The sequence below is a fragment of the Panthera tigris genome, chromosome C1 (genome assembly GCF_018350195.1).
Source record: "Panthera tigris isolate Pti1 chromosome C1, P.tigris_Pti1_mat1.1, whole genome shotgun sequence".
In the NCBI taxonomy this organism is placed as follows: Eukaryota; Metazoa; Chordata; class Mammalia; order Carnivora; family Felidae; genus Panthera; species Panthera tigris.
The window spans coordinates 118,748,472-118,769,869 of record NC_056667.1 but is presented as its reverse complement, the minus strand read 5'-3'; the positions used below and the strand labels follow the sequence as shown (position 1 = coordinate 118,769,869).

The following is a 21,398-nucleotide window of genomic DNA, read 5'->3' as shown; positions in this document are numbered from 1 at the left end:
ACGAGACAGGCCTACAACACGTATCCAGAGACGTTGCTTACAAATCCAACAAACGTCCCCCTCCGTATGGATCCCCAGAGCCTCCCAGGCCTGGAAATCCTTTGTCACTTCGCCATTCAGAGACCCTTTGAAAGGAAACCATTATCATTTTGGTGTGTGGTATTGACCACATTCTTCCTTCTTTATTCCAAAAACTAGAGTTGCCTGACGTAGCAAATCAATGTGAGTTTCAGGTTAATAATAAATAATTGTTCAGTATCAATAATGCCCTGAACAATTTTTGGAATAGCCTTATCCTGAGGTATTATTTCACCCAGCAACCTTACCACCAGCTCAACTCTGTAGACTCCTATTGAGTGCTCTCTCGATGCTAAGCATTGTACTAGGTGCTGAGGAGTCATTCGTGAATCAGACACACGTTTCCCCCTGAAGGGGTTCAAAGTCCAAGAAGGTGGAGAGAAGTAAGCAACTAATAAAAATAAATCTGGATACTGACCAGACAACTCATACGTATCCACTCCACCCAAATGCACATGCACGAACACCAACCAAACGTAAATTGCATGTAAGTGTGAATTTGAACATACACGAAAATGCAAATCAATCAAATGTTAGCGCATGGAAAAGTATTTGGGACTACAAAACAACAATAACAACAACAACACACAGAATAATGTTTCAACCAATTAAGATTCAACCCTGGAATGGAAGAGGGAGTTCAAAATGCAAATATCTACCAATGTAACACATCACATTATGAAGTCAAAAAATTGATAATCTCGACATGTATCGAAAAGGAACTTGCCGAGTAAATATTTATTCATGACAGACAAGTACTTAATATGACAAGATAAAGAAATAACATTTATTCCTAATGACAAGCACACAAAAGTCTTAAAAAAACAAGAATAAATACCTGTGTGGCAACCATAGACATATGGTTGGGTGTGGAACTAAACATAATTTATCACATGTGCAGGTCCTACATGAAGGAAACTTTTTTTTTAAACTTAAGCAATTGTTTTTACGTTTATTCATTTTTGAGACAAAGAGAAACAGAGCATGAGTGGGGGAGGGGCAGAGAGAGAGGGAGACACAGAATCCGAAGCCGGCTCCAGGTTCCGAGCTGTCGGCACAGAGCCCGATGCGGGGCTCGAAGCCACCCACCACGAGATCATGACCTGAGCTTAACCGACTGAGCCACCCAGGCGCTCCTACATGAAGTAAACTTTAAAACTAAGGATCTTGTGGGACGCCTGGGTGGCTTAGTTGGCAAAGCGATCAACTCTTGATTTTCACTCAGGTCATGATCTCACAGTCGTGGGATCAAGCCCCGGGTCGGGCTCTGTGCTGATCATGGAACCTATTTGGGACTCTCTCCCCATCTCTCTCCGCCCCTCCCCTGCTTGCCCGCTGTCTCTCAAAATAAATAAATAAACTTTAAAAAAATAAAAAATAAATAAAACTAAGGATCACAAAAGTGGTTCTGTGGTAATAAAAGATACGCTGAGTTCCTGGATAGAAAGCCTCAATTTTATAGAGCTCTCAGGTTTTTTTCAAAATTAATCTCTAACCGGCAATCTTAATGAAAATATCCAGAGGTTTTTTTTTTTTTCTTAGCTTGATACTATTATGTGACATTCACCTGAATAAACACCTGAAACTTTCCAAAAAGAAGAAAAATACAGAGGAGACTAGTGTTACCAGGATTTCAAATGTAGTATATAGTTACAATAAAATTATACTTTGGACTTGAAGAAAATAATTTCAGGTGAAAAAAATCAGTGGAATGGAATAGAGAGAAGAGAAATAAATGCAAATATATGTGAGCGCTAAGCATACGATGAAAGAGTTGAAAATCCGTTGGATAAAAAGAGTTTTTCAAACTGAAGTATAGTGGACATACAGAGTTACATTAGTTTCAAGGGTAAGAGATTATTTTAAAAGATACTACAGTTGGACCACAGACTTAAACATGTAAAACCACAGCTACATAAGTTTCCCCAAATGAGAAGTATAAGAAGCTTTCATAAAGCGGACACATAATTCAGCAATTATAGAAGAATAGAATGGCAATGTTGAGGAATTAAAATTCAAAGTTATCTGTAAGCAAAACTATATACGGAAAGTGAAAAAAGAAGAAAAACATCTGTTAGACATATCAAAAAGGGCTATTTGTTTTAATTAACAAAGAGCTCATAAAAGCACTGAGAATAAAGAATAACACCCACTCAAAAAAATATGCATGAGGCTTGTGAATAAGCAACTGACAGAAAAAAGAATGGACAATTTCTCCTGATTTCATAACATCAGCAGTCATTCTGTGTAACTTATCAGATAGGCAAAAGATAATGGATTTGGTAATATCGAAAATTGGCAATTTACATAGAGAAATAGGCTTGCTACGCCATCGGTGGGCATGTAAGACCTTCCTACTGGACACCTAGATGATATCTACCAGAGCTAGAAATACACGCTTGTTCCCTGTGACTGCTAAGGTCACTTGTAGGAATCTATCTTTCAAATACATGTATATTCTTGCAAATATTTGCCGAAGTAAATGTACAAGGTTATTCACTAGAGTATTTGTTTGTAATTTGGAGCAGGGAGGGGAAGCATAGAGCCCACTGTTATGGGATTGGTTAAAACTTTTGGGGGTATATCTGTTTGATGGGCAAATATGAAGTCAGTGAAAAGAGTGGAGTATGAGGTTATGCTGATATGGAGGGATCCCTGGAGGAGTGTTAGTGTGAAAATATAAAGCTGAGGTGAAGGGTGTGATACAGTCTCGTGTGAAAAAACATATGTTTTGTATATAATATATAAATAGAGATATGTATGCATAGAATATTATGCAAACATAGATAAGATATATAAATAAGTATAGACAGAAAATAGCTGTGAGACTCATGTACTGGCAAATGCAAACTTGTTTGTAAGAACAAAAACTGTTCATCGTGTTGACCACTGAGAGTCGAGATTGAGAATCAGAAAAGGAGGCAAACTGTCTTCCATTTTCTGCCTTTCTCCACGCGTTGAATTTCCTAGGCATACGCATGTATAGCTTTTAATTTTGCCTCCATGCCACCTGGACTTATATGGGGCTGTGGGATTAAAGACTTTTTTTTTTTTAATTATCTTTATTTTTAAGAGTCGGGTATGCTTTACTTATGACAATAGCAGTGAATGCAATATTCAGAGAACTTATTGTCTGGGTTTTGTAACATCCGATCCTACCAAAATCCCACCCGTCCTCTTGCCCCTTCTCCCCCGCCCAGCAGTACAGCCCAGGGTCTGTCATTTACTTAAGGCACCCCCCCTGCACTTCTGCACTTCCCTCCACCTCCCTAGCCTCGTGTTTAAGTCCAAGCACAAATGGAGGACTGACGCCATTGGATTCACTGAACCAGTCACAGCTCCAATATTTTGCATCTGCCAGGCTCCTGCGTGTCTTTTCTTTGCCCCCACCAAGTGCTGGCCTGGGATCCCCCATGCTTGAGCGGTGCTGGCCACCTCCCAGCCTATCCCTCCAGAGGAAGCTTCCCAGGGAGGCTGCGTAGTCGGTGAGACTCCAGGTAAAATGCAGGCGCTGCCTCTTGCTGGCTGATGACCCTGCTTCACTTGTCCAAGCCTCAGTACCTTCAGCTGTCAAATGGGAATAATAGCATCCTCCTCCTAGCTCTGCTGCGGGCATTCAGTGAAATAGTGTATGTCTTCAGTCGGGGGTGGGGGGAGAGAAAAACTAGATTCCCTTTGCTTTTTATTTCTCCTTAACTCCCCATAGTTTTATTTCCTTATGATGGTGGGAAGAAGAGAAGGAAGGCTATTGCTATGTCACCAACCAATGTGACAGAGTTACAGGGTGACTTAGCAATGACAGCCTTGGAGCTGTCCCCCTTCCATATCCTGTCCACCCTTCCATTACCAGGTACCCGAGTCGGAGAGCTTCACCGCCCCAGTGGCTGATGGGCTCCCAGAAGCTCTCCTGGAGTGAGCTCAGGTTTTGCCAATCCTTTCGTCTTTGTCATCTGATTTACAAGACACACGCCTATGATAGCCGGGAGGTCTCTGGGCATGGGCATCCAAATAGAAAAGAGCCATTAAAGTTCAATCAAACCCAGTGGGTAAAGTTCCAAGTGTGCGGTGAGCCAGGGGCCCGGAAACCTAAGCTCTCCATGAAGGAGCACCGTCAGCCCCAGCCTGGTGCAGGTGCAGGCAGACCAGTCTTTGCTTTGATTCTCCTACCAGAACCGTGGGGCAGGTTCTTGTTGCCATTATTAGCATTCGGGAGAATTCAGCTTTTGTTTATTTTCTTTGGAATTTTCCAATTCCCCTTTCACATGACTCAAGTAAATCCATAAATCCATACTTTTAAAGCTTGTTCTATTTAAAAAGATAGGAAGGCGGGGCACCTGGGTGGCTCAGTCAGTTAAGTGTCCGACTTCGGCTCAGGTCATGATCTCGCGGTCCGTGAGTTTGAGCCCCGCATCAGGCTCTGTGCTGACAGCTCATAGCCTGGAGCCTGTTTCAGATTCTGTGTCTCCCTCTTTCTCTGACATTCCCCTGTTCATGCTCTCTCTCTGTCTCAAAAATAAATAAACGTTAAAAAAATTAAAAAAAAAATAAAAAATAAAAAGATAAGAAGGCAATGAAGGTGGTCCCCACAGGTTATGGGGGTAGCCTCCGGAGAGCACATACCCGCCGGCAAACTTCACGTCAGCTGCAGAGAAGCAGACGCGGCATTTAAGTCTCTGTAGCTTTGGTTTCCTCATCTGTAAACTGGGATAATAGCATTCTCTACTTGAGGATCAAGGTAAGCCCAAAACATGAAGCACCTAGCAAGGGCCGGGCACAGTAAGCCCACAAGTGGTGTTGTCTATTACTATGATGGATCGGCACCATAGGAAGCGATTTAAAAGTGAACTCTAGGGGCAGTGCCTGGGTGGCTCAGTTGGTGAAGCCATCTGACTCTTGATCTCAGCTCAGGTCATGATCTCAGGGTCATGATTTTAGGATTATGACCTCATGGTCATGAGTTCAAGCCCTGTGTTGGGCTGTGCATTGGGTGTGGAGCGTACTTAAAAAAAAAAAGAGAGAGAGAATTCTAGGGGTAGAGTGCTTGGGGTTCTAATCCAGTCTCTGCCATTTTCTGGCTGCATGACTTTGTCATTACTTAACCTGTCTGTGCCTCCGTTTACTCCTCTGGGAAATAGGAATGATAATGGTCTCCACATCAGGTAGATGTTGTGAGACTCAGTTTAGTCACTACGTGCAAAGCGCTACTTAGAGCCTGGTGCATAGTGTGTACTACGAAAGTGCTTGTTTTTAAAAGTATTGCTAACGACAAACACCCAACTGAAGGAGTCCAAAACGGCGAAATTAAGAAAATATGTATACACGCACATAACCAACCACGGTGAAAGCAGCCAGAACGCAACGCGATGGTGTCAGAAAACAAATTTTATAAACAGGAAGGTAGAATTGATAAATACACTGAAATGAAACAAGCTCACACACACAACACCGAAAACGCAAGCTTCCGGTGAGGAGCAAAGGGACAGAAGACACATAAATGGAATCAGCAACGCGAGCACGACGTTCCAAAACCGAGGCTGGAAATGCCTGAGGTTGGAGGTGGGCCCGGCACAGCCTGTAGCTGGTGGAGTCCGTGTTGGCAGAAGGCCCGCTTCGGAGACATGCGGTCTGCCTCCAAGTGGGGCTGCTTCTACCTCTCGCCGCCACTGGGTATCAGCCACCTGGTGCCAGCTGTGCTGCCCCAGGCACGAGCTTTCTTTGTCGTCCCCTGTCTCTGTCAGGGTCTCTTCTCAGAGACCCACTGTTGGCCCCATCTTCCCCTCCTCAGACCTCCTCTTGCCTTCCCACACGGGGTGGGGACCACCCAGCTTTGCAGCCAGCTTCCCACCCACCAGTCCACTCAGGGGCCATCACCAGCCTGGAGAAGTGACCTGGAAAATGACAAAGGGGATTTTCTTCCTCCTCATCCGGTCCATCTTCTGGGTCCCCCCCGCCCCCGCCCTCCTCCCCACACCAAAGACCTTGGGAGATGGATGTGAATCAACAAACATGAACCTGTGCCCAATACTTGGAGAATATTGGACCGGTGTGGTAGCAGGTGGTGGGGTGTAAGAGAAAGAACTGACTTCCTCCTGCTTTCCAAGATCTCAAATGCGTTGAAGGGAGAAACCGTGCAGATACTGGATGCAACCAAAAATACGTCAATAGGACAGCCCATGGAGTGTTTGCGAAATCTAAGTGTTTGCCCCTGGCAGTGAGTGCCTTGGGCAGACGAGGAAGGGAAGAGAAGGCTCTAGTATGGCGGAAGAAGGAACCTCTTCGAGGGACCAACGATGTGGTGGTTGGAAATATGGGCGAGAGAACACAGGGAAAACTTCAGTGACTCAGAGGTATCCAGCACTCCGTCTAGGCCCCACGTGAGGCCCCCAAAACGTGAAGCATTCACTCATTTGGCCTGGGTGGAAGGTGCCACTATCAGGGCCCCATCCTCGATGAGGAGACCGAGGCCCAAGGGAGTAGCCGGCCCGTGTTCTCGCAGTTGCCAAGCACAAGGACTCAGGCCTGTGCTCTTGACCCCCCTGCCTCAGCTTTGCTGCCACAGACGGTGTGTGTGTTTGGACTTGGCACTTACTAGCAGCCTGTTTCCTCAGCCTTAAAATGGAGGTGATGATACTACGCCATGGGCGTAGTTGTTGAGTCTCATCTCAGTGAGATAAGTAAGTAAAGTCTCCGGTTCATAGTACATGCTCAGACGTCCCTGGCCATCCCTTCCACAGTCCCCCTGAACCTACCTTTGAGCGTTATGCACGTTAGTTCCTACCCCGCAGGGTCAGCTCTTCTGAAAGGCCCGTCAGATTTCCAAGCCTTTCCTCAGAGGGTTTCTTCTACCTGGGCTGCCTTCTCCTTCTATGTCCAGGCTTCCAAAACTGACAAGCCTCCAAGTCCCCATTTATGTAGCATTTACCCATGAAACCTCTGGTGGTCTCCAGTGGCAAGTGGCTTTTCTTCCCTCTGGTCCCCTGGGGTCTTCTGGGTGGGTTGCTTCTGAGCATCCTGGGCCTCAGCTCTGCCACCTAGAAAGGGGGACGATGACCACCCCTCCCCACAGGAACTGTGCAAGACGTGCTCCACTTGGACAGAGCACAACAAGCCCCTGATGGTATGAACTAACCATTGCAGCTAACCATTGATTTTGGTTTCTTTTCTCTCCTAGATGAGAGATTAGGGCAGGGAAATTGTTAAATAACGTTTTGTTTTTTCCACGATCCCCAGCACGGAGCCTGGAACATAAGAGGTGTTCAGGGAGTGAGGGTCGAAGGGAACAGAGATCAAGCTAAAGATCGCACAACAGGAAAGACTGACCTGTATTCACAAGAATGAGGCTCGGTTCACATCTGCTGTGCACTAAGCACTTACGGTTTGCAAAGCCTCATGCTAAGTGCTATAGAGAGTATCAGAAGAAACCCTGGGATGCTGTCTGGCTCCAGAGACTGGCCGTCTGGTTGGGACTGAGAGAGGGTCTGGCACACCATTGATCCGCAAAACACAGCGATTCCAGAAGCAGTGAGGCCACCCTTGGGTAAGCTTGTGAAAAAGGTCTGGCAGAATGCAAGTCCTGTGGCTACAGGGACGTTCTCTTCTTTATCTGCTGCTAGATGTCCTGTGTCTAGCCACGTGTCACAAGTCTCATGGGGCCACTCAAAAGCACACCATGGGTTATATGAATGAAATATGGAAATCATGGGGCGCCTGGGTGGCTCAGTCGGTTAAGCGTCTGACTTCGGCTCAGGTCATGATCTCACGGTCCGTGAGTTCGAGCCCCGCGTCGGGCTCTGTGCTGACAGCTCAGAGCCTGGAGCCTGCTTCGGATTCTGTGACTCCCTCTCTCTCTGACCCTCCCCCGTTCATGCTCTGTCTCTCTCTGTCTCAAAAATAAACATTAAAAAAAAAAAAGAAATATGGAAATCATCCTGAGGGGCAGGAGAGAAATGGTGTGAGTTGCTGGGGAAGAAAAAGATAGGTGTTTTAGGTAGACAGAAAACAAAACAACAACAACAACAACAAAAACCCAACTATGCACAGAGGACAGGTAGCAGAAGTTTGTAGGCAAAATATTAGGGACAGGCTATATAGCCAACAATTAAAAAGGTGGTTATGTAAGTGATGACACTGCACTCAATGTAATTACTTCTGGGCATTAAAAATCAAGTTTGCATAGACCTTACAACAAGATAGAATTATGAGTGACAAAGGCAATGATAGAAAATCGCGTGGACCCGAAGATTATAGCTATTGAAGCTAAAAGCAGAGACTAGAAGCAAGCACAATAGACTGTTGGAAGCGGCTTTCTTTAAAGCCTAGGTTTATGGATGATTGTTTTCCCCTCTCTTTGTTCTCTTTTTTCCGGGTTTCTCAAAATTTCTATGACCATACACAGTTTTTATGGAAAACACAATGAAGTTATGAACTTGAATTGTATAATAGATCTACACTAATTAAAGTGTTTTCTAGAAATAAGCGGACTCCTGGAGGTTATAGTCACAGACTCTAGTGCGATGTGTGTAAATATCCCTTCCCTTTCCTGATTTTGATAATGGAGAAAATAATGAGTATGTTTTACATGCATAACATTGTAGGGGGTGCATGTGCGATTCTCTCTCTCTGTCCCTTAACTTGAGATTAGTGCATGCGTTTATATCCTTATGATATATACAAATACACATATATACACACATACACTGGACCAGAACATAGCTGGGGTGGGGAAATGTGGACAGATGGCTAGACCGGTGGGTAATAGAACAGGATAGACCCCTGGTGTGTGCTGGTAAGTTCAAAGGTGCGTTACTGACTGAGAGAGGCAAGACGTTCTATCCAAAACGCATCCTGTCTCTGAAATGGACTCAAAGTTTAAGAAATAAATGGGAAAACAGAGACTATTTGTGGGTTCCTTCCTTCCCACCACCTCTCTCCCTGTCTCTGTCTCTGTCTCTCTCTCTCATACATACCTGCGCACGCACACACACACACATCCTGTCCTCTCCTCCCTCTCTCTCCCTGTCTCTCCCTCTCCGACGGATGCGTGAGTTGTCCAGCCCCAAGGCTGCCGCAGCTGAAGAACACTGTCCCTCTGTCCCTGGGCATTTTGCCGGCTGGAAAGAGGCAAGCAGGGTTTGGGAGAAAATGTTTCTGATAATGACAAAAGCCCAAAGTGGTCAAAACGGGCTGATTTTTTTGAGAGAAAAGATCTATTTTTAGACCTGTCTGGGCGGGGCTGTGTTTTGAAAATAATTATTTAAGATTGAGAGTAATTCATTTAATGTGCAAGGAAGTTACTAATTTCAGAGAGAAATAAAGATCCTCAGAACCCAGATTCCTCTGAGCTCTACCTCAGCCTTAGCCTGGGGTGATCACTAACTCCTCTGGTGAGAAGATAATTTTATTTTAATTCTCATGCACTAGCTAAATAACTTCCATCCAAATGCCGGCTATCAATCTTTATGAGTAAATGATTGTCCTCACAATCAGGGTGTGGTACATGGGAGGCTGACATACTTTAGGAGCTATAAAACTTCTTGGATGTAATTTTCTTCCTAGGCCATTATAAACATAACAACCTTATTTTTTTAATAGCTTAAGCCATTGAAACACTAAAAAGAAAAGACCTCAACAACAATGCAGATACTGCTTTGATAAAGGAGGACGATATATATATATATATATATATATATATATATATATATATAGTTTCCATCTTAGAAAGAAAAATGACTTTCCCCTCACACTTTAAAATGTGAATGAATTAATTTAACTTTGAAATTCTCTTGACACTCCTTGAGGTAACAGGAGCCACATGTGGTAAAATTGGATTTGGCAAGCGAGACTTTTCCAAGCTTTCTTTTCTTTTCTTTTCTTTTCTTTTCTTTTCTTTTCTTTTTTCTTTTTTGCCTTCTCTTCCAGCACACTGGCTTGCAAGGATCCCCCAACTCACTGGAGAAACACTTCTCCAAAGGATAAGGCCCCCAAGCCTGAAATCCAAGCCATGACTTCACTGGGGAAATAAATCATTGATGGTTTCAGGGCTCTCGGCCTTTGGATTCGAAGAAGGGTAACTATCCAGAATTCAAAAGGACAGTGGAGGGAAGTCAGATGTCTTTTATTTACCTGATGAGGAAATGAAAGTTAAGGGGCTCAAATAACCTGCCAGAGTCACTTATGGTTGGTGACAGAGCTGGGACCAGAACCCAGGGTCCTGGGTTGGACCCCCGCATGGAAGGTGTCACACAATTGCTCCTCTGTTTCACCCACAGAAAAGCCACAGCCCTGCCCCCCCCCGCCCACGAACTCCCCCGTGGGACCTACCTCAGGGGGTCATGTGAAGGTGAAGTGAGTCCGTTCATACAGAGTGTTTACAACAGTGCCTGGGACACAGTCAGTGCTCAGTCTTCTTCCTATCGGTTTAACCAGAAAGATGGTCCTCGTAACAGGAGAATCAGACAGTGAGAAGTTTCCAGCACTGACCACCAATGAGAGGATGTGAACGCCAGAATAATCGCTGATCATGTATGAAATCTGTAACAGGAACTCAAGTCACTTACTCTTTCTTGACATGTTTACAATCATTAAAGCAAGGCTTTGGAATTGTAGTTGCTTGCACTGAAAATACTTAAGCTTTGTCCTTATCTTTCTGTGAAGAAAAAGAAACGGGGCCGATACGGGAGGTTCGGTGCCATTGTCACAAATATAAGAAGGCAGTTGTTTCCTGTGTTAAAGCTAAGTTTAATTTAAAGAATCTTTTGGGGTTTTTTTTTTTTCCCCTAAAGAAGCTGGATATGGGTTGTACACAACCAGCAGATCTCTCAGTATCCTGCGCTCATGTCCTCAGGAAAAAGGATACAAGGATCCATCTTTGTTTCCTATGCATGTTGAATGGTTTTATATAATTTGTTGTGTCAAAAGAAGAAAACTGCCTGGTGAAATGAGAGCTGTGTTTGTGCTCCCCCTCCAGACTCCTTTTTCTAAAATCTGAAGATTATGCCAGGATCTGGACTGCCTGCTAAATTTCTGGAAAGTTGTTGGCTCCTCCTCTCTGCCCCCAATCCCATAATTAGCTCCACCCCCCTCCCCACTCTGTGCCAGAAAGGAGCCCCCTGCTCCCCGGGCTCCACACACTGATGGCCTTCCTGGTGGGCTGGGAGTGGAAGTACGTCAAGTTCAAGTTTGTCAAGTTCAGGGCACCTGTGGGGAGACTGGAAAGGGCAGCTTAGGCCCATGGACTGAGCCAGTCTCTGAATAGGCAGCACGACTCTCCCCTACCCAGGGATCTCCACTGCTCCGTCTGTTGGGTCTGTAAAGCTGCTTCTTACAAGGAAGCCTAGCCTCTCTGTGCCTGGCCTGCCGGGCTAATCAACAAATTGACAATAAACACTGCTGTTATGGAGGGCATCCTTTGCACTTGACATTGTGTTAAGTGCCATCCACAAAGCGTCCCTTTCAATCCCCCACAGCACCTCTCAGAGGCCAACATCACCCCCACGTCCTGGGTGAGGCTCAGCAAGGTGACGTACTCAGCCCAAGTTCAGACGGCCAACAAGGGGCAGGGCCTGTGCCTGAGCCTGTGTGCGCCCCCACTCCCACGATCCGGGACAGCAGAGCTGTGCCCTAATTTCTCCTGTTTTTCTCCTTTATGAGACAGCGAGGTTACATGTGGGCTTCAGCCCTAGAAAATAGACTGCCCTAGCGCCTCGGCCCTGTCAGCATCTGCCTCGGTGGCTTTCAACAGAATGTATGGCTCTTCTATTAGATATGGGACAGTATTCAACCTTATTTTCTTAGATTCTAGATGTTAATTCTGTCCAGCAAGTTCCTTGCATTTGTGACAGCCTCGACATGTGAGTATAAAGCTTTTGGGTCTAAGACATTGTTTTCTACTTGTGCTTTCCCAAAGTTTGCCTCAACCTGGGGATTTAATAGGACGAAGCCATTTTCTCTTCAGATCATTGGATTGTATTTAGGCATCATGAAAATATGCAAATTCTCTCCCCTCAGGCTTGCTCTCATTTAAAAATCAGACTCCAAATCTAGAGATGAGGTTGGGGCGCCTGGGTGGCTCAGTCGGTTAAGCGTCGGACTTCAGCTCAGGTCATGACCTCACGGTTCGTGAGCTCGAGCCCCGCGTCGGGCTCTGTGCTGACAGCTCAGAGCCTGGAGCCTGTTTCGGATTCTGTGTCTCCCTCTTTCTCTGCCCCTCCCCCCATTCATGCTCTGTCTCTCTCTGTCTCAAAAATAAATAAACGTTAAAAAAAAATAAAAAAAAAAAAACCCAAATCTAGAGATGAGGAAAGAGGTTGGAAAGGTCACTGGTTAGAAAGAAATAATCCCTCTCCCCCCACCCCCACCCCCACCCCACGTGCACCTAAGTCCTGTCTGGCTCCTTTCTACCAACCAAGATGGACATCCCGGATGGGTTTGCCAGCGGTGTCCTAAAATCTCCCGGGACTTCTGTCCCATAAATACACTGGACACAACTTCCTCTTCGGGCACCTCCCTCTTTCTAAGGGTTAGTTTGGGGCCCACAACCTAGAAATTGTTTCTTCTTAAATAAATCATTGTGTCTTGGCTTTTCGACCCCGCACCCATTCATCAAAACCTGTTCCTTTGCTTAGCCTCTCCGATTGAGTTCCGTCCCCAACCAGTTCCCCTGTGAGCGGAATTTCCAGCTTGAAGGTTACTTTGATTTTGATCTTGAGTTTTTTAAAGACCTCCATCCCTCCCCTTCCCCGTCGGCAAAGCGCGGTTAGGGGTGAGGGATGCTGGGCGTTCCGTGGGAGAACCGTTTTAGCAACAAATCTGACTGACCAAGTGCAGGAGCAGAGTTTGACCCTTTGAAAACCAAATCAGTATAATAATGAGGGGTGGGTTGTTGTTGTTGTTGTTTTTTCCCCCCTGGGATTCTGATACACTGGATGTTTGATAAGCCTGCTGCTTGCAACTTCTCCCCTGAAGTAGCAGGCAGGCTTTGGCTCTATCCTCCTGACGTGCACCTGAGTCCCATGTTCGATCTATTTTTTAAACACGTCCCAAGGGAAGCGAATACTCAATTTTCGCTCTCATTTTCCAAATGCAGTTAGGTTATTAGTTTTGACTTAATGAAGAATAGTTGGTGGGAACAAGCCAGGCTCTGAAACACCAAGGAAAGAGTTTAGGGCTCTGAAGGGGTGGCGGGGTGGGGGGGAGGGAGAGGTGGTAGAGAATCAAGTCTTGCAACTAAGCACTTTTCACATTTCGCATTAAACAGTTTATGCCATTTTTTAAAAGAAGGAAAGAAATATTTTAGGTATTCTAAGCATAATGCTTAAACCACAAATTCTGTAAAAAATGAACAGCATAAGCTATTAGCAGCTGTACGCGTCATAAACACCTTAGGCGAGACAATCAGATACTAATGCCAAGAGCACCTCGAAGCCATCAGTCTGCACAGCGCCCGACTTCTGCGATTTCATAAGATAAATGCTTCTGCTGTTTTAAGATGATGAAACTACAGCTAAGACGAATCTCCGTATTTTTCACCAGTGATTTAATAAAGGCCAGCTCTGAATAAATAGGGGACGGCCACTCTGGAAGCTTTTTGAGCTTTGTGCTGAAATGCGTTGGAACTTTCTTCCGTAAATTGATTGTATCCAAAGTTCTGATTCGTCCATGCATGGAAGGAAGACGTTTACGCAGTCGTGGACCCGAAACGTTCCATGTAATGTGCTGTGGCTTCATGGGGGAATTGAGGACAAGATGCTTTCTTGGGGCAAAGCCGGGGGCGGGGGAAGTTGACCCTACTTTTTTTTTGGCCTGACATGGGTACCAAGGGAGATCGAAGAGAGAAGGAACTGAGTCCTGGATTTTGCTGTCCCTAAACTTAGGCTTCTCAAAAAAGTGCTCAATGTCCATATGATGTCACACTTGCCTTTGGGTTTATTTTTGCGTCTCAGGCTGTGTTAAACCCATGCGATCAATGAGTAGTGAGACAGGTAGATGGATATGTAGACAGACAGTCAGAGGGGCAGATAGATAAACACACTTCAAGATATTACAGGTAATTACTTCCCAAAGTAGTCAAAATCCTCGGGGACAAGGCTGACTATAATTTTAGAGGATCTATTTAAATCGTATATTCATGAGTAAGAAAAGTTTCTTCTCCCCCATTTTTGATGAGCAAGAGAAGAGAGCAAGCAAGAGAACAAATGAGGAAGAACGGATTTATTAATATTTCTTTGGGCCCATGTTCTCAGGAACTAGCCGGTTTAGCATGTCAACTAACCCCTTCCAGGGTTCCTGATCGGCTGTGCGTGTGCGTCTGTCCGTGTGTGCGTCTGTCCGTGTGTGCGTGTGCGCGTGCTTGGCATTGGTCTGCAGCCCGCTTTTCAAGATGACAAGAGCTTGTCAGGGAAAGGCAGTGGTCCCCGTGTGGGGTTTGGCAGGGTGCCGGCTGTGTTGAGGAAGCCCCCCCACCGCCTTGGAACACTGCGGCTGGGGGCCGTGTCTGTCCGAGGCCTACCCCCTGCCCTGGGCCCTGCTGACTTTAATTACTCCCTCCTTGGCTGAATTCACAGGTGGCTTCCCGGGAGGAGGCGTTTACCGCTGCCCACACCCCCCGGCTGCTCATTTCCTCAGTGGATTAGCAGGGCCACGATGAAACAGAAGCTTGTGGCTTCTCCATTCTTTACACAACCTGGTGTTAGAGGTTGACCTTTCACCCCTGGAGATTCGGGGGATTAAGGCCGCTTTTAAGTCCCGCTCTGGTTACTAATCCACCACTTTCACTGGATGTTATGTAAGCACTTCCTGACTTACCCTTTAAATCCTGTAAACATAATAAAACAGAGTTTAACCTTTACCTTTGGATTTCCCCACTATCTTTTGCACTGTCGAATCAACTGGACGGATCCAGGAACAGAAAGCTAATAAGTGATAGCCTGATCTTTTTTTTTTTTTTCTTTTTTTTTTTTTTTTTGCCCTGGGACATGTAACAAAACATTACAATCTTTAATATATTCAGGCCAAATAGTTGCAGGGGAAGCACCAAAAGCTGCAGACCGGGCAAATAATGTTTCTCTCCCTTTTAACTGCATACATTTTCCCACAAAACAAGGAAGCAGATGGTATTGGGTGTTTCCTCCCCTCCCCCTTTTCAACAAATTAGAACCAATAAGGTCCAAATGATAGCTGGAAAAATAGGCTTTTGAGGAGGTTTGCAGTAATACAGACCTTCAGTGCTCCTGTCTCAAGCCCGCGGCCTCCTGAGAGTGTCCCAGGGGGCCCGCCCATGCAGACTATGCACTTTTAAGTATGGATATTATTAGCTAGCCCGATTTCTAGACCCAAAGAGCAAATCCAAACTTGTTTTGGACAAACATAAAATGCATCCATCCCTCTTGTTTTCTGTTCGCCCTTCGACTGGTCAGACGCTTTTCCTGAATGCTCTTTCTCGGGGACTGCGTTACAGAATGGCCAGAAAGACGGTCTAAGAGCTCCCGTTTGGTAGCGGATTATCACCAGGCTCCTGGTTAGTGAGGCTACATCGTGAGGACGTACTAGGGCGTTACATCATCAGTGATTACATTAGTGAGGGTGTAAGCCTTTGATACGTCGTTATTGTCACCGGGAAGTCACTTCCACCACAGAGCTCCTGAGCTGGTCACCTTTATAATGGTCCCTATGGGTAAAAGATTCCAGAGAAGATTCTGAGCGAGATGAATTCTTGGTTTTGTTGTTGTTGTTGTTGCTATTGTACTTGCCCCTGTTTTTGCCTCTAAGAGAATCTAGCAGATTTATCTGGGGAGCAGCTGGTGGTGAAAGGGAGGCGTTGCACGTGCTAGTCTGCCGGCCAGGCAATGGGATGGCTTGAGACCAGCCAGCCTGTGTCCCTGTGGATGTCACCAATCGCATTTGGCCCTCAATTTCCCCATCTTCAAGTGGCGACAATGTCCCTGACTCCTCTGGATCGCTGAAGGAAAAATTGTGTGCAGTGCTTTGAGACTGAGAGAATACATGGTTGAATGTTCACAGCACAACTGTGATTGGTTGCGTGGGTGACAGACTATAATGAAAGGATACCTTTGTCATTAAAAACTTTAATCATGGAATTAAATTTGGAAATGACAGCTCTTTCAGATCTCTAATGTGCAATACAAATTTATCTTATCTTTGACCCCCGTGGTCCCAGGATACATCTGAAGGGTCTGAAATTATCAGTATGTCCCCAGCCTTACACTACTCCCCAGCCGGATCCTGTCTTGGTAGTGATGCATCTGATTTTTTTTTTTTATAAATGAGGTTTTTTTTGGTTGTTATGTTTATATATTTATTTTTTGAGAAAGAGATAGAAAGTAAGCAGGGGAGAGGCAGAGAGAGAGGTGGGGGGGGGGGGGGGAGAGAGAGAATCCCAAGCAGGCTCCGAGCCGTCAGTGATCCAATGAACAGTGAGATCATGACCTGAGCCAAAATCAAGAGTCAGATGCTTAACCGAGACTCCCAGGCACCCCTATAAAAGAGTTGTTTTTTTTTTTATTGTAATGCATCTGATTAATTTACTCCACACCATTGTGGGTAATAGTGTCCTCCTCACCCCGGGGAAACTTAAATTCAGAGAGGTTAGTGCGGAACTGAGGCCCACACGGAGATCTGCCTGGGCCCTGCTTCAGCACGCGGATGAGCCAGTGTGGACACGGCACCTCTTTCTCACTGCAACTCTGTGAATCCTCACGGCCGGCCTCCCAGGCAAGCCGCAGAGTTGCTTTCATTTGAGAGTTGAGATAATGAGGAGCCATAAACATAAGCTTTGATTTATTCTAGTGCGTGGATATTTCGAAACATTCCCTGGAGAAAATGTGAAGGGCCCCCGGGTGGGGTGGAACGCAGGAATCAAAGGGTTGTTGGCCTGAGCAAGTGAGGAATCTCCGGATTTTGTTAGGGGGGATTTCCCTGGGATTTCCATTGCGTCTCCCCTCTTCTCGGCCCCTCGAGATACCCTGCAGCAAGGCAGCTCGGCCTTCTCTGCCGACGAGGACAGTCCTTGCCGGTGTCCTCCGGGGCGGAGGTCTTGCGAGCTGAAGGCTGAGAACTCACTTGCTGCTGTTCCCCCACGCCCCGTACAGCAGACCTTCCCGCTGCCACGGAATTAATGGGCACCTCAACACTTAAGAGGTGCTTCCGGACAAGGAACACATGTAATTTGGGCCTTGTGGTAAATGCTTGCTCGGTGAGTCTCTGCAGAGGTGTAATGTCCTGTTGGGGACGAACGTGTCCTTTCCTGCAGGTAGATGTGTCACCGCTCTGCTCTGTCAGGAGGATAGACGCTAGGATGTGCTCACGGGTCCACGCACATGCCACACCCTACAGCTGAGGGAGGAAGGGCCCCCTCCACCCCCCAAGGCCCAGCAGCACCTTCCTTGGTATTCGTGACCTGTCCTTGAGGTGGGGAGGAGAGCCATAGAGAAGGCAACATGGCTGCCAGAAGGGAGATGCTCCAAAGCAGGGTGAATCCACATCTAGCTCGGCCCTGGGACGTCAGGCCTCATGGCTGTCGTGTCCCCCAGATGTGCACACACCTGTGCACACTCCTGCACACACTCAGCTCCTTTGCCTCCTCTACCCTGACAAAGTTCACCAAGTCCTGAGTCCTGCCAGATGGAAAGGAGAGAGTCCGGGGTGGGGGGTCTCTTCACCTATGCAATGGGAAGATCAAGGCCACCTAGTGCTCAGGAATTTTGTGAAGGTCACAGGTGACGATGGGGCTGAGAGAATTTTTAAGCCACAATCCACATAGAAAACTCTAATAGAATGTAGGTTCCATGAAGACAAGGATGTGGTTTTGTGTGCCACAATATTTTCAAGCCCAGCAGAGTACCTGGCACTGAGTAGGTATACAGTTGATTTTCATAAAATCAACAAATCAAAAATTGTGGGATGGACGCCTGGGTGCGTTAGGCATCCGACTCTTGATCTCAGCTCAGGTCTTGATCTCAGCGTTATGAGTTCAAGCCCCACGTTGGGCTCCACACCTGGAGCCAACTTAAATAGTAATAGTAATAACAATAATAATAATTATGGGATACCAATAATAGAGTAATATAACTCATCACAAAACCATGGAGTCCCATCCCCGTTTTGGGTATCTTTGCAAGGGGACACTATATACATCAGCTTACCAGGTAACAAGGCCTTTTTTGGTTTTTTTGCCCAACACTCCTGTAAAGGGAATTAGTAGCATCTCAGTTTTCGACAAGATACAAGAACGTTCTTATAGTTGTAGTGGCAGCAGTCACAATGATTACAGTAAAATATCCTTAACTCAGAGCCAGTCGCTCTGCACTAAGGGATCCGAAAAGCAGCTGAGGCCCCAGAGGGAACAGAAAGTCTTGAGTGGCCAACACAGATGTCCTAGGGCTCATGTTTGAGCTCAGCCGTCCTCATTTTGAATCTACTCACTCTTACTTTGCACCTGACCGTAACACACACATGTGATTTATCTTCGCACATGGGAAGTGAGAGTTCACAGTTAGAGAGGAGGCAGAAAAGGTACTGAAAATAAAAAGTCACACACACTAAAAATATCTAACATGGGGGTCAATCGCCATAGAGATAAACTCCCTGACAAATTCTTACAGTCCTTACGTAGTCATTTTTTAATCTTTAAACAACTTGAAATTCTTCTTCCTTTTTGCATTTAATTTAACCATACACCAACGAATAATTGATGTTTTGAGGGCTTACGGTGTGCCAGACGCAGAAGTTAGAAAAGTGAAGAAGTGGTAAAATATTCTTCTCTTATGGAGCTTAGGTACCTGAGCAAGATGTTCCACTGCAACCAGTGTCTGTCCTCCAGTGGGTCCAGTCCGGCTCTTTCTCCCCACAGCTGAACATCAGCAGTGTGCTTGGACACAGGAGCCGGCTTCTATGAAGACATATGTCTTCTGACACACGAGCCGTCCTCTGCAACTCAAGAAGCTGTTGCTGTGGGAGGGAGGAAAGAAGTGAGAAGATGAAGGGAATAACAGAGGAATGCTTGTTCATTTAGCCTAAAAGCAGGAAACTGCCGTGCTTCTGATTCACGCTCTTCTCTCTTTCCTGAACCCACATAGTTGATTTCATATCATTCAAATGCACACATGAGGCGCCTCTACCTCTTCACGGTGTATTGTTATTTGTGAAAAGCTGCAAGGCAGTGTGGACACAAAGCCTCTGGGGTCAGAGAGACCTGGTTCATTTCTCGTGTCTGCCTTCTCTAGTGGATAAATAACCTTCTACTTCTTTAGGACTTTAGTTACTCAAACCTAGTGTCGATGAAATGATATGCACTTTGTAGGGATCTTGTGCAGGTTTGAAATATGTAAAACCCTTCGGCTTATTTCACATAGATACATAGTGAACAGGATATATTTGTGTTATTGTAGCAACTTGAAATTCTTAATGCTAGTTCAGAGCTACCTAGAAAAGCTTAAAGAGGGGCGCCTGGGTGGCTCAGTCGGTTGAGTGTCTGGCTTCGGTTCAGGTCATGATCTCACGGTTTGTGAGTTCAAGCCCTGCGTCGGGCTCTGTGCTGCCAGCTCAGAGCCTGGAGCCTGCTTCTGACTCTGTGTCTCCCTCTCTCTCTGACCCTCCCCCACTCATGCTCTGTCTCTCTCTGCCTCAGAAATAAACATTTAAAAAAATTAAAAAAAAAAAGAAAAGCTTAAAGAGTGTCTTGAATCTACTTTCATAAGAAAAGAATGCATATTTCTAGTCAAAGGGACCTGTAATGGCATGTATGTAGAAGGACAGCTAGTCCACTGAGGTGACAAAGAACATGGACCTTGCCGTCAGGCAAAGCCAGGTCCAAATCTAGGTCCTTGGTTCCCAGCTGTGAGTCACTGGACATGTGACCAAACATGGCAAAGCCTCAATTCCATCCCCTGTTAAAAAAAAAATGAGGTTGATTATGAACTTAGATAAAAAGATATGTTAATAAGATGCTTGGCACCTAACAGGAATTTAGTTTAATCACTGTTATTTTTAGCTGGAAAATTCCATTGTGTTGAATGCCCCAAATCTCAGCACCTCTGCAGGATATTAATAATCAGAATGATAGCAATAATTAATAATCATATCAGCTAGCATCTAGGAGACGATCGTAAAAGAATCTTAACCAAAAAATCAACGCTCAGTGTTCTGAGAACTTTTTTTTCCTAAAAATGTTATAAGATGAATATTGCTAGCAACAGATGCATTTGCTAAATTTCATGCCACAAATAACCATAACCACTTAGAATTATAGTTACATGGCTTCTTTGTAACTCACACTTATAAATCAGTAGGGGTTGCTAAGGCCAAACCGTTCCCAGGTAAAATGGCAATGGACAAAAGAACCAGAGTAGGTATATTTTATGGAGAAAGACCCTTTTCAAATTGAAGTGTGAAAAGAATCAATACAACCAGGGGCCTAAGTGTCCCCAGAATCCAGGTAGACCAATTACTGAAATAACAAAAATGAATGCAGGAGAGAAAAAATAAAAAAAAAGAGCCTTCCTACCAAGGTAATTCTCAAAAGGCAATGCAGCACCTTGTAAACCTTCTGTTTCCATAGCTCCCCAACAAACAAGGGCTTTTGACTCATGGAAAAACTGCATGATCTATAGCCAAAACACCCTGTGTGAAGGTGACTTTTCTAGAAGGAAAAGTAACTTAACTGGAGTATTGCGTTTCTAGACAATTCTTTCTGTTCTGGACACATTTGATATTTTGTGGGTAAGAAATGGCCCTCTTTCCGCATCCATCTTGCCTTCTAGATATCAAGGAAGTTGGATTAGAGTTTAAAAAGTTGTGTGGTTTTTGTTGTTGTTGTTGTTGTTTTGTTTTGTTTTGTTTTGTTGATGAGGTGAGGACTCCTTGATTCAGTGTATAAAAGAGATAAACAGAAGATACCGTAGCTGATGCTGGACTCCATTGTCTCACTGCCCTTCCCTTCACATGAAGGGCCTGTGGAAACATAGAGGAACCCTAGAACTCAAGAGAAACCATCAGAAATTACTCCCTCTTCGCATCCAGCTCTACTCATCTACAGCTATTTTTATTCTTACACTAAAAAAGAATCCAACCCAGTCAGAAATTTCCCATGTTTGAGGACCTGTTTGGAGGAGTAGGACTGCTGGAGAATTTCTTGAAGTTTATAATAAGGGAAAGCCAGCCCCCAACGTGCTAGAAATTGTGACATGAATGACATTTCTGATGACAGAGAGCACATCATAATCAAATGGCTCTTGGGAAACACAGAGTGATGAGGGCTGGTCCGTAGTAGGGGCTACAGTCCACTTCTTCTTTAGTGCTCACCCTTC

At 45.3% G+C, this 21,398-nt stretch overlaps 1 long non-coding RNA gene across 1 annotated transcript; it reads right to left on the bottom strand.

The window, feature by feature from the left end:
• Positions 1-10,003: 10,003 nt before the first annotated feature.
• Positions 10,004-21,065, bottom strand: LOC122241385. The gene is made up of 5 exons (XR_006221495.1): positions 20,989-21,065; positions 19,821-19,979; positions 18,873-19,041; positions 10,399-10,608; positions 10,004-10,200 (listed from the first exon to the last, which is right to left on the bottom strand). It is a non-coding gene; the product is annotated as an uncharacterized LOC122241385 (long non-coding RNA).
• Positions 21,066-21,398: the final 333 nt, after the last annotated feature.